The 10,407-nt window shown below is 40.3% G+C and overlaps 1 pseudogene; it reads right to left on the bottom strand.

Moving 5' to 3' along the window:
* Nucleotides 1-401: 401 nt before the first annotated feature.
* Nucleotides 402-1,707, bottom strand: LOC116763596 (annotated as a pseudogene).
* Nucleotides 1,708-10,407: the final 8,700 nt, after the last annotated feature.

Genomic DNA, 10,407 nt, shown 5'->3' with positions numbered 1-10,407 from the left:
GAGGTTAAACTAATCTTCTATGCAATACTCTCATAGAACTTTTTCAAATACAAACAATTTATACCAGAAATTATTAAAACATATATAAATTGTGCTAAGGGGCTGGATTAAAAGGTTGTCTATATAGAGAGATGCATCTCACCTTAGAAAGCACACACACACACACACACACACACAAACAATCGAATATAAGATGCCAGGATATTCTCTTAGTTATGTTACACAGCAAACTGCACTTTTATAAATGTCATTCTATTATGTATGAACTGAAAAACATATATATTTTAAAAAGCCCTTGACATGGGGGAAGTGGAATATGTCTGCATTAAATGCAGAAACACAGAGCTTTATGAACTGCCTGTCTCCAGCCGGCTCCCAGGCACCACTGAAAACTGTCACCCTCAGAAGGACAAGATGGTCTTGTTAATGATTTCCATGGCCTCCAGAATCTCATCCTCTTTGATCACAAGCAGAGGTGCAAACCTGATGATATCACCGTGGGTTGGCTTGGCCAGAAGTCCATTATCTTGAAGTCGCAGACACACCTTCCAAGCATCATAACCTTTGGTTTCTCTAATCACAATAGCATTTAATACTATTTAAATGTATTTAAATAGTAAATTTCCTCTTACAGCCATTACAGTATTAGAAGGTAGTTTCATGAGTTCATTTCTCAAGATGATACCCATATTCTCTGCATTTTCAGCAAGGTTTGCTTCTTCCAAAACCTCCAGGGCCATAGGATTGCCACCCTACGTTGAACCGTGTGCCCCTGGTTTAATGGTCGGCATTATCTCATCATCACACAACACTGCGGATACAGGAAGTGTAACCACCAGAAAGTGCCTTTCCTAGAAGGACCATATCAGGTCTGACATTTTCGTGATCAATAACCAGCCATCTACCAGTTCTGGCCAATCCTGTCTGTATTTCATCAGCAATAAACAGAACCTGGTGCTGGGTGCAGAGCTCTCACATGCCCACAAGGTAGCCTGGATCCGGAACAGCAACGCCGAATTGGTTCCACCGTGAACGCGACGACGTTTGGGTCTGGAAATGCATGCTCAGGGGCAGGCAAATCATTACATGGAATGATTTCGAAACCTGGTGTAAACGGTCCAAAACCATCATAACTGGTTGGGTCTGTGGAACTGGAGATAGCAGACAATGTTCTACCCCAAAACTTTCCAGATGCAAAAACCATCTTTGCTTTGTATTTCGGGATCCCCTTCACGGTATATCCCCAACTACGAGCAAGTTTGCAAACAGTCTCTCCAGCCTCCACTCCTGTATTCACAGGAAGAACTTTGTGGTAGTTGAAAAGTTTAGTAACATACTCTTCGTATTCACCGAGCACGTTATTGTAGAAGGCCCTGGATGTTAAGGTCAATTTGTCCACCTGACTTTTCAAAGCATTCACAATCTTTGGATGACGATGCCCTTGGCTGACAGCACTGTAGACACTCAGAAAGTCAAAATGTTTTCTGCCTTCTACATCCCATATGCAAATACCTTTTCCTTTCTCCAGGGCTACAGGTAAAGTATGGTAGTTGTGGGCACCATATTTAGATTCCCGTTCAAAAATGTAATCAGGGGATGGAGGGCCTTGGACTGTTTTTTAGTTGCAACAGATGTCGCAGAAGCCGCTGAAGAATGAACTGCACTAAGGACAGCAACAGTCTGCAAATGTGCTAGTTTGGAAAACATGATGTCCTTCAAGTAGGAATATCACCAACGAGCTAACCCTTTTTCCCACAGTTCAGATTAGAATACAGATTTTTAACCCGAGATCCAGGGACGGTCTTCAGAGGGTCCAGTAACTCCTGGTGGCACCTTGGAAGCCAGCCCAGGACACGCAGCGTCAACTGAGCAGCTGCCTGCTTCTGTTTTATGTTTGTTTTTCTGGCCGTGAGGCATGTGGGATCCGACCAGGGATTGAACCCGCACCCCCTGCATTGGAAGGCGGTCTTAACCGTTGGACTGCCAGGGAAGTCCCTTGGGCAGGGACCTTTGTTTTTTTTTGTGGACACATCCTAACTGTCCAGAAAAAGTAGTGGGCACACTGGAAGTATCTGTAGGATGAATGGTTTATCTGACTGGAGCCCATGGTCCTTCCACTGTATGAGCGACATCTCAACAACTGCGTATCTGTTCAAGGACAATCCTTACTCAGAGACTCCTTAGATGAATAATGGCAATATTCTCCTTTCTCCTTTTGCTTCCACAGCTGATCAGTTCCCTTCCGACATATTCTTTCTTTATATTGAGAAGACTCAATATCTAACAGACCTGGCAGACCTGGAGCTGGTATCTTCACTGTGATTCTGTATGACTCTGTTCTCTGTTGAGAGTGATCTTAGGTCCCAGTTTTTGAGAAAGGGGGTACATTTCATGGCACCCTATAAACTACCCATATCCTAGTGCCCATAAAGCCTTGAAATGTGCCAAATTTTCAGTATCATATTCAAACTAAAGTTTCCTGACACCTAGAAGTAGAGCCCCAGTTACATGAGCCAAATAAATATCCTCTCTTTCTCTCTTTGTTCCCAACAAACTGGTTTGATTTGAATTTTATTTCTCTTGCAGCTAAAAGAGTCCTGACTAATAAAACAGCTTTCCACAAGAGAATCACCCCTATATTCTGCATCTTAATTACAACTAGAATTGATGCATAAAGTGATGACATGATGCTCGGGAATAATAAGGGAAAATCAGTTCCATTTAGGTTTGTTTTCCCCCTCTTCCTTCTTCCCTCTTTCCTTCCCTTCTTCCGTCCCCTCTACTCCTGTCTTTAGTTCAAGAGAATTTAAACTGGCCACATCCACTACATAGAAAGGCAGAAAAATGGACATTATGAGATGTTCAGTGTCAATGGTTATAACAACACATTTTCTGGTATTCCCCAGTTATAAAGAAAATTAAAGAAAGCAGTATTCCCGTTTCCCAAATGCCCTGCTACTTAGCTAACAGATTTTACTAGCAAATGGGAAGTCATTCCAAAAGATGTCTTTTAATGAAATAATGCCATTTGCAGCAACATGGATGGACCTAGAGATTGTCATACTAATTGAAGTAAGTCAAACAGAGAAAGACGAAAATCATAAGATTCAGTTATATGTTGAATCTAAAAAAAATGATACAAATGAACTTATTTACAAAACAGACACATTGACATAGAAAACAAACTCATGGTTACCAAAGGGGAAGGAGGGTGGAGAGATACATAAGGAATTTGGGATTAACAGATACACACTACTATATATAAAATAGATAACCAACAAGGACCTACTGTATAGCACAGGGAGCTATGTTCAATATCTTGAAATAACCTATAATGGAAAAGAACCTGAAAAAATTAAAAATAAATTTTTTTTAAAAGATCTCTTTTTGCCGCTTTGCCTCTTGCTACTTGTGTTACCTGATCAAATGGCTTAACCTTTCAGAGACTTATTTTCCTGGTCTGGAAGTGAGAATTATGATATCAATCTGGAATCATCCCAAAGAGTCATAACGTACTAGGAAAATGTACGTGAACTGCCTGGTCCAGAGCAGACACTCAATAAATGGTACCTATTTTTATATTCTCACTATCACTTTACTTCAGCCTAGTATTTTTAGAATCAAGAAGGAGAAGGAAGTAAAAAGGTGTCCTTATTCAGTCTTTAAGAATAGCTAAGGAAAATAGGGCATTGCTAAGTAAGCAAGAAGTGCGTGTGTCTGTTTCATGCCTACATTAGCAATAATGTGGAATAGCTGCAAAATGAAGTTTCTTTTGTGGTAGCCCCCATGTGTTCTATTCTTGTATCAGTGATTTCCTATTCCTCCTGTTTTAGAGATTCTGTGTGAGTGATCAAGCCAGTGAGGTGTAGCAACAGAAGGGAAGCGTCCTGAGGGAGAGAATGTTCTTGACTCCCGTGTAGATCCAGCAGCCTTTTCTGTCACAGAGCGAACCAAGCTTTACTCGGCTGGTCGCACGTTTGACTACAGATTCTGGCCCTGAAGCTAGATTTTTACTGACAATGATAATGACACCTATTCCTGTTACATCAATGCCATTAAATAAATAAACAAATATATATATATACACACACACATATATATAAATATATGTGTATATATATGTGCACATATATATAAATATATGTGTTTATATGTATATGTATATGTATATGTATATGCATGCTCAATGGCCTAAAACTCTTAAGGATGCAAAGCGTGCAGCCGGGAAGGGTGGGAAGATGCTGCAGGAAGATTAAGAAGAAAACAGGGCATGACTCTTTTATCAGCTTTTCTTAGGCAAAGCACTTTTGGGGTATTTTTTTTTCCTTCCAGTGACTGATTAAATGTTCGTGCCCATGGCAATGGGGATCCTTAAAATAACCAAAGATTGTAAAGTACCGTGTTCCCGATAACCATACAGCGTGGTCTTGAGTTAATTTTTTATTCTTCTCATAAGAGGTGTCGGTACAAAAATAATGTCTTACATCAGCGTGATGCTGCAGGCTTTAAAAGAAATGCTTTCATGAGCAGTATCTCATCTTTACTAACAAAATAGTAATGGAGGTGGGGTCTGCATGCATGTCCCAGTCTGCTTTGCAGCTGTACAGTTTCAGGCTTCATGTGTTTAAGTATTTTGACAAAAACTAGTAAGTGACTCATCTGGGAGATTTGGAGACCTAAGTGCAGTGCCTTTTCGGCTATACCAGATATCAAAAATTTTTTTTTTTCTTGGATGCTCATTTATTTTCTTGTTTGTTTTAAAACACCAGACTTGAATATCTTCATTGTGCTAAGAAAGTCTTATATCTTTGGTGAATGCAGGGGAACTCGTTTGTTTCCATTCAAGTGAAGGAGAAAATCAATTTACTTTCCTACCAAATCTGCCTCCTACAAGATGCTGATTTGCCTCATCATCTTTTTTTTTTTTTGTGGTAAGTGGGCCTCTCACTGCTGTGGCCTCTCCCACTGCGGAGCACAGGCTCCGGACGCGCAGGCTCAGCGGCCATGGCTCACGGGCCCAGCCGCTCCGCGGCATGTGGGATCTTCCCGGCCCGGGGCACGAACCTGTGTCCGCCTGCATCGGCAGGAGGACCCTCAACCACTGCGCTACCAGGGAAGCCCCCTCATCATCTTTTTATGAGAAGAGAGTGGTACCTGGGAAGTATCAATAGCTGGCTTATACACACTCACTCCATCCCCTTACCAACTAAAGCTCTCATTTAAATGATGCATAGTGGGGAGAGGGGCTGTGCAGAAAATCCAGCATGTTCTTGGGGCATGTGTTGCAGAGCAGCTGTCAGTCAGGAAATCTTAGGGAAGTTTTCCAGTCCTAAATTATTGAAGACTGATGAAGTGCCACGTATGCATTCTTTCTTTATCTGTCCTCTCTTCTTTTCTCTCCTAGCTGGGTAGTGATAAGCACGGGATGATAAGACACTGTGCTGAACTAAACTGTCTAGAAAACATGGTCTGGACTGAGGATGCGAGGTTGAACACAGGAGTGCTAACATTTGTCTTCTTTTTTTCATTTATTTTAAATTACAGTTGATTTATGATGTTGTGTTAATCTCTGCTGTGCAGCAAAGCGACTCAGTTTATATATACACACACACACACACACACACACACGTTTTCATATTCTTTTCCATTATGGTTTTTCACAGGATATTGAATAGCATTCCCTGTGCTATACAGCAGGACCTTGTTGTTGATGCCAACTATTACATATAGAATAGGAGTGCTAGTATTCTTCTTAACCCAGGTTCTGCACATGATACGTCCCCCTCCAAAAGCACCCTGTCTCATTCTTTTTTCCCCATTCCTTTTTCCAGTAAAGAGCCTTCCATTTTGTTTGCTGTCCATCTAATTTCTCTCTCTCCAGCCACAGAATATCATTAGCTGTTGCCCAACAGTAAAGTCAGCCTCTTATTCCCAGACAAATGGTCCACGGAGCTTACAGACTCACCTGGAACAGGTGATGGGCATTCCGCTCCATCTCGGCTCACCTGAGTGTGTTTGCTCCGGCCCTTCTTGTTCATGAAGAAATCACAAGTCCTGAAAAGAGAGTGAAAACAGAAGTTAAGTGTGAGACTCAGTGAGATGATCTAATGTGTGTATAAATGACACTTCAAAAAGTGGGGAGAGAGAGGATGAGGTGGAAGGAATATCTGTGGGCATAACAATGGTGACTTCTCCAAAAGAAGCGCTACTAGATCCAGGCAAATTCACTCCATATTAAAATGGCTAAAAATCAAACAGAAGGCTAAGGAAAATAAAAGATCAGGGAAGCACTAGACAGACCCTCTCTCTATCAAGGAATAAGGAACATTCCCTGTTCTTAGAGTTGTGGGTCTGGAGAGCATTTGCCTGGCAGGACTGCATCATCGTTATGGACCAGTGAAGCTATGTGTCTCTGTTCCTTTCTTTTTGGAATGTGGGTGTCTAGTTGAAGTTATCTTTTCCTTATCTTACCAGTATATGTTGGGTGCATGGGGCAAAACTAAAGTAACTATTTAATTCACAGATCCATTTTTAGGAGGAGCCACTCCCAAAGAGCTGCAGTTGAGAAACTCACTTCTGAAGCCTCATTTGCATCAGGATCTGGGGCAGATTACTAGATCCATATTACTAGATCTTTATTCGATTTAATTACTACTAGATCCTGGACTTTGAGCTTTGAGCAGTGATTAGGTGCGGTTTTGGGGTTCTTGGGAAATATGTGAACACATGGAGTCAAAAGGAGTAGGATATTTTTACAGCAATGGCCTCCAATGAATCAAGTCTCCCAGGGTCCAGACTCTTATAAATTCCCCTTCCCATTGGCTGTATGACTTCTGGCCAGTGGGACATTAGCACACATGGTACCTGGGATGGAGGGTGGTAATCACGATTACCATGATAACCACACATGGTAATCATGGCCCAGTAACCCCACCTCTCACGGTTGAGGCATCCAGGCCCCCACAGCTGAAGGCCTCCCCCAGGTAAGGTCAGGCCAGACAGCAGAAGAGACCACTAGTCTGCGCACAGGACCTTAAGGAGAAATAAACAGGTGTGGTCTAAGTCATTACATTTCAGCAATATATAGCATTAAGATAACCAGCAATATATGACTGAAATAATATGCTCTATTCAATTTTAAAAGTTCAATCGAAAATGCTCTTAAGGGCAGGAATTGTCATAGCTTAGGCACGATATTTTTTCCAACTATATGATGTAAGCAAAAGGTATCACAAATCTCCATTTATGAATGAAATTTGATAGTTGTACAAAACTCCCATGAACTATGTCAGGTCTGTAAATTTCAGAGATTGTTTTTTGATGGTTAGGAACCCTACCTACTCTAAGAGATCCGAGTTATCACTTAAAAGGGAGCAAGAGAACAACTTAAAAGATGCTTTATTGTTACCTCAACTGTTTAGATCCTCTTTGCCCCTGGAAATAGTCACTATTTATGATTTCCCATTGGGGGAGGGGGGATGGTTAGATTCAGGAACTTTTCTATAAAATGGATAGGTGGTTTCTCTTTATTAAATTATAACATTGCATTTTTTAAGAACAAAAATATTATTCTGCCAAACTATAAGAGGATGCAGATCCAAGGAAAATTATGGTCAAGGAAGCAGTTAAGGTCACTTTAAGACTGTCTGCAGCTTTTTTTCCAAGTTAACCTTAGGCATTTTCTTTTCCAAAAAAAAAAAAAAAAGTAGACTACAGGTCGGATTGTTTAACTTAGGCTCCTTGGATTTTAGTGCTTTCACAGAGATAGTATAGTTAGTAAGTATAGTAGTAGTAATTACTATATGGTAGTAGTGTTAGCATACTTAGTAAGAACAGTCTTGTGACAAATGTAAGTCCAATCTTAAAATGATATATAGAGCCAAATCCTATTTTTTCTCCTTTTTATTATGCTTTGAAACAATGCATATAACCCAAGTGAATTCAATGCACATACTACTGCTCTAATCAACAGAAAGGTAAAAATTTCTGTTTATTAAAATGTATGTTCAGGGCTTCCCTGGTGGCACAGTGGTTGAGAGTCCGCCTGCCGATGCAGGGGACACGGGTTCATGCCCCAGTCTGGGAAGATCCCCCATGCCGCGGAGCGGCTGGGCCCGTGAGCCATGGCCGCTGAGCCTGCGCGTCTGGAGCCTGTGCTCCGCAACGGGAGAGGCCACAACAGTGAGAGGCCTGCGTACCGCAAAAAAAAAAAAAAAAAAAAAAATATGTTCATTGTCTCTAAGAGAGAATTATCTTAAAAAATGATTGGGCTGAGAAAAACTTCTGGATTCAGCTCTGACCTGTAAACAGCTTGGAAGTCATTGTTTCCAACCTTAAACAAGAAGCTTGAACAACTGAAAAAATGTCTTTCTTGGCCGCATCAGAGAATTGAGGTGGCAGACAAGAAATATATTATAAACATAAAGACTCAGGTAAGCTAAAAGCAAAGAAAGAGAGGAAGGTAAACCAAGCTGATACTAATCAAAAGAAAGAGGGAAGAGCTATATATCATACAAAGTAGATTTCAGAACAAGGAAGATTATTAGTGATAAAGAGGAACGTTACATAAAGATACATGAGTCCATCCTCTAAGAAGACAGCCATCCTAAACTTTTATGTTCCTAACAGCAGACCATCAAAATGTTTCAATACATGAAGCAAAAACTAACAGAACTGAAAGAAGAGACAGGTTCACTGCTGGAGCTGGTAAACATCTCTCAAAGTGTTTACAAACTAATAAATTAGCTGCCCCTTGGAAGGGAAACTGTGTAGAGGTAGGAGGGGGGCTTATCTTTTATTTTATGGCATTTTTTATCTTTTCAGTTCTGTACCATGTGAATCTATTGTGTATTCAAAAATGAATAAATTAAAAGAAGGAAAAATCCTTTGGAATTAGCCTTGGATGCAAATACCAGTTCTGCCACATAGTAGGGGCCTCAGTTTTCTCATCTGTGAAATGTGGACCACAGTGCACACAATTCCTCGCAGTTCCATAGCTGCTGTGAGGCTAGAACGAGACATATGTCAGGTTGTGACTACAGTGCCAGGTACTTGGTAAGCCTTAATGGTCACTTTTTGTGTCTTAGGTATAATTCATTGAAAACTTGTCTGTGATTGTTGAGCTGCAAAGGTCTGGGTAAGACCTCTAGTACTATTTCTGTAGTGCCCTGGGTTCTTGAATTTCTACTGCATATGGTGATCCCTTATCGTTCTGCTACTCAAGTTTGATGATTCATATCCATGGTGCTCAGGAATGTATTCCTATGTTACGCTGACATCACTGCATTAGGCAACTAGAACACAAATCATTTGGAGTCACCTTAATTCTTGATGGGTTTCACTGGCCTTGTTCACTGAGCCCCTGTGGCCTCTGGCACCTACCTGGCATAGCTCTTCGAGGTGAATACCACAATACCCTTCCTTGGGTTCTGCTGCTTGCTCAAGCTTTGCAGGGCAAAGTTTAGAACAAATATCTGGAGAAAACCATAATTCCCAAAGATACATGCACCCCAGTATTCACTGCAGCACTGTGTAAAAAAGCCAGTGTAAATAAAGAAGATGTGGTATGTATATACAATGGAATACTACTCAGCCATAAGAAGGAATGAAATTGTGCCATTTGCAGTGACGTGGATGGAAATAGAGACTGTCATACAGAGTGAAGTAAGTCAAAAAGAGAAAAACAAATATCATATATTAATGCATATATGTGGAATCTAGAAAAATGGTACAGATGAACCTATTTACTAAGCAGACATAGACATAGACATAGAGAACAAATGTATGGACACCCAGTGGGGGAAAGGGGGGTGGGATAAATTGGGAGATTGGGATTGACATGTATACACTACTATGTGTAAAATAGATAACTAATGAGAACCTACTGTATAGCGCAGGGAACTATACTCAGTGCTCTGTGGTGACCTAAATGGGAAGGAAATCCAAAAAAAAGGAGATATATATATACATATAACTGATTTGCTTTGCTGTACGATAGAAACTGACACAACATTGTAAAGCAACTATACTCCAATAAAAATTAAAAAAAAAAAAAGAAGCAAAGAGTGTAGGCAGGAAAGAAAAGGCAAAACAACTGGACAGATTTTCTTGTGGGCCCATACATTTTTTTCTGACATCAATTCCAAAATAATTTGGTTATTTGTTTAGATGTGACATTGTGGTACATTTAATTGATGTATGAGCATTTTTGGTCTCTTTATACTTTATGAGAAATATAAGTGTGTTAATGAGAGTGAAAACCATTAGTTGTAATAATCATAGCCACTATTAAAAGGCTGTGTGCAGAATCTGACCATGAAAAGGAATGACATCATTTTGATTAAACTTTTGAAGCTTTTTGGCATTTTGAAGCTAAGAATTTATAAAAGGTCAAAGGATCAAAAATTA

This window comes from Phocoena sinus, chromosome 12 (assembly GCF_008692025.1).
Source record: "Phocoena sinus isolate mPhoSin1 chromosome 12, mPhoSin1.pri, whole genome shotgun sequence".
Classification (NCBI taxonomy): Eukaryota; Metazoa; Chordata; class Mammalia; order Artiodactyla; family Phocoenidae; genus Phocoena; species Phocoena sinus.
The sequence above is the reverse complement of the archived record's forward strand: the minus strand, read 5'-3'. Positions and strand labels throughout refer to the sequence as shown.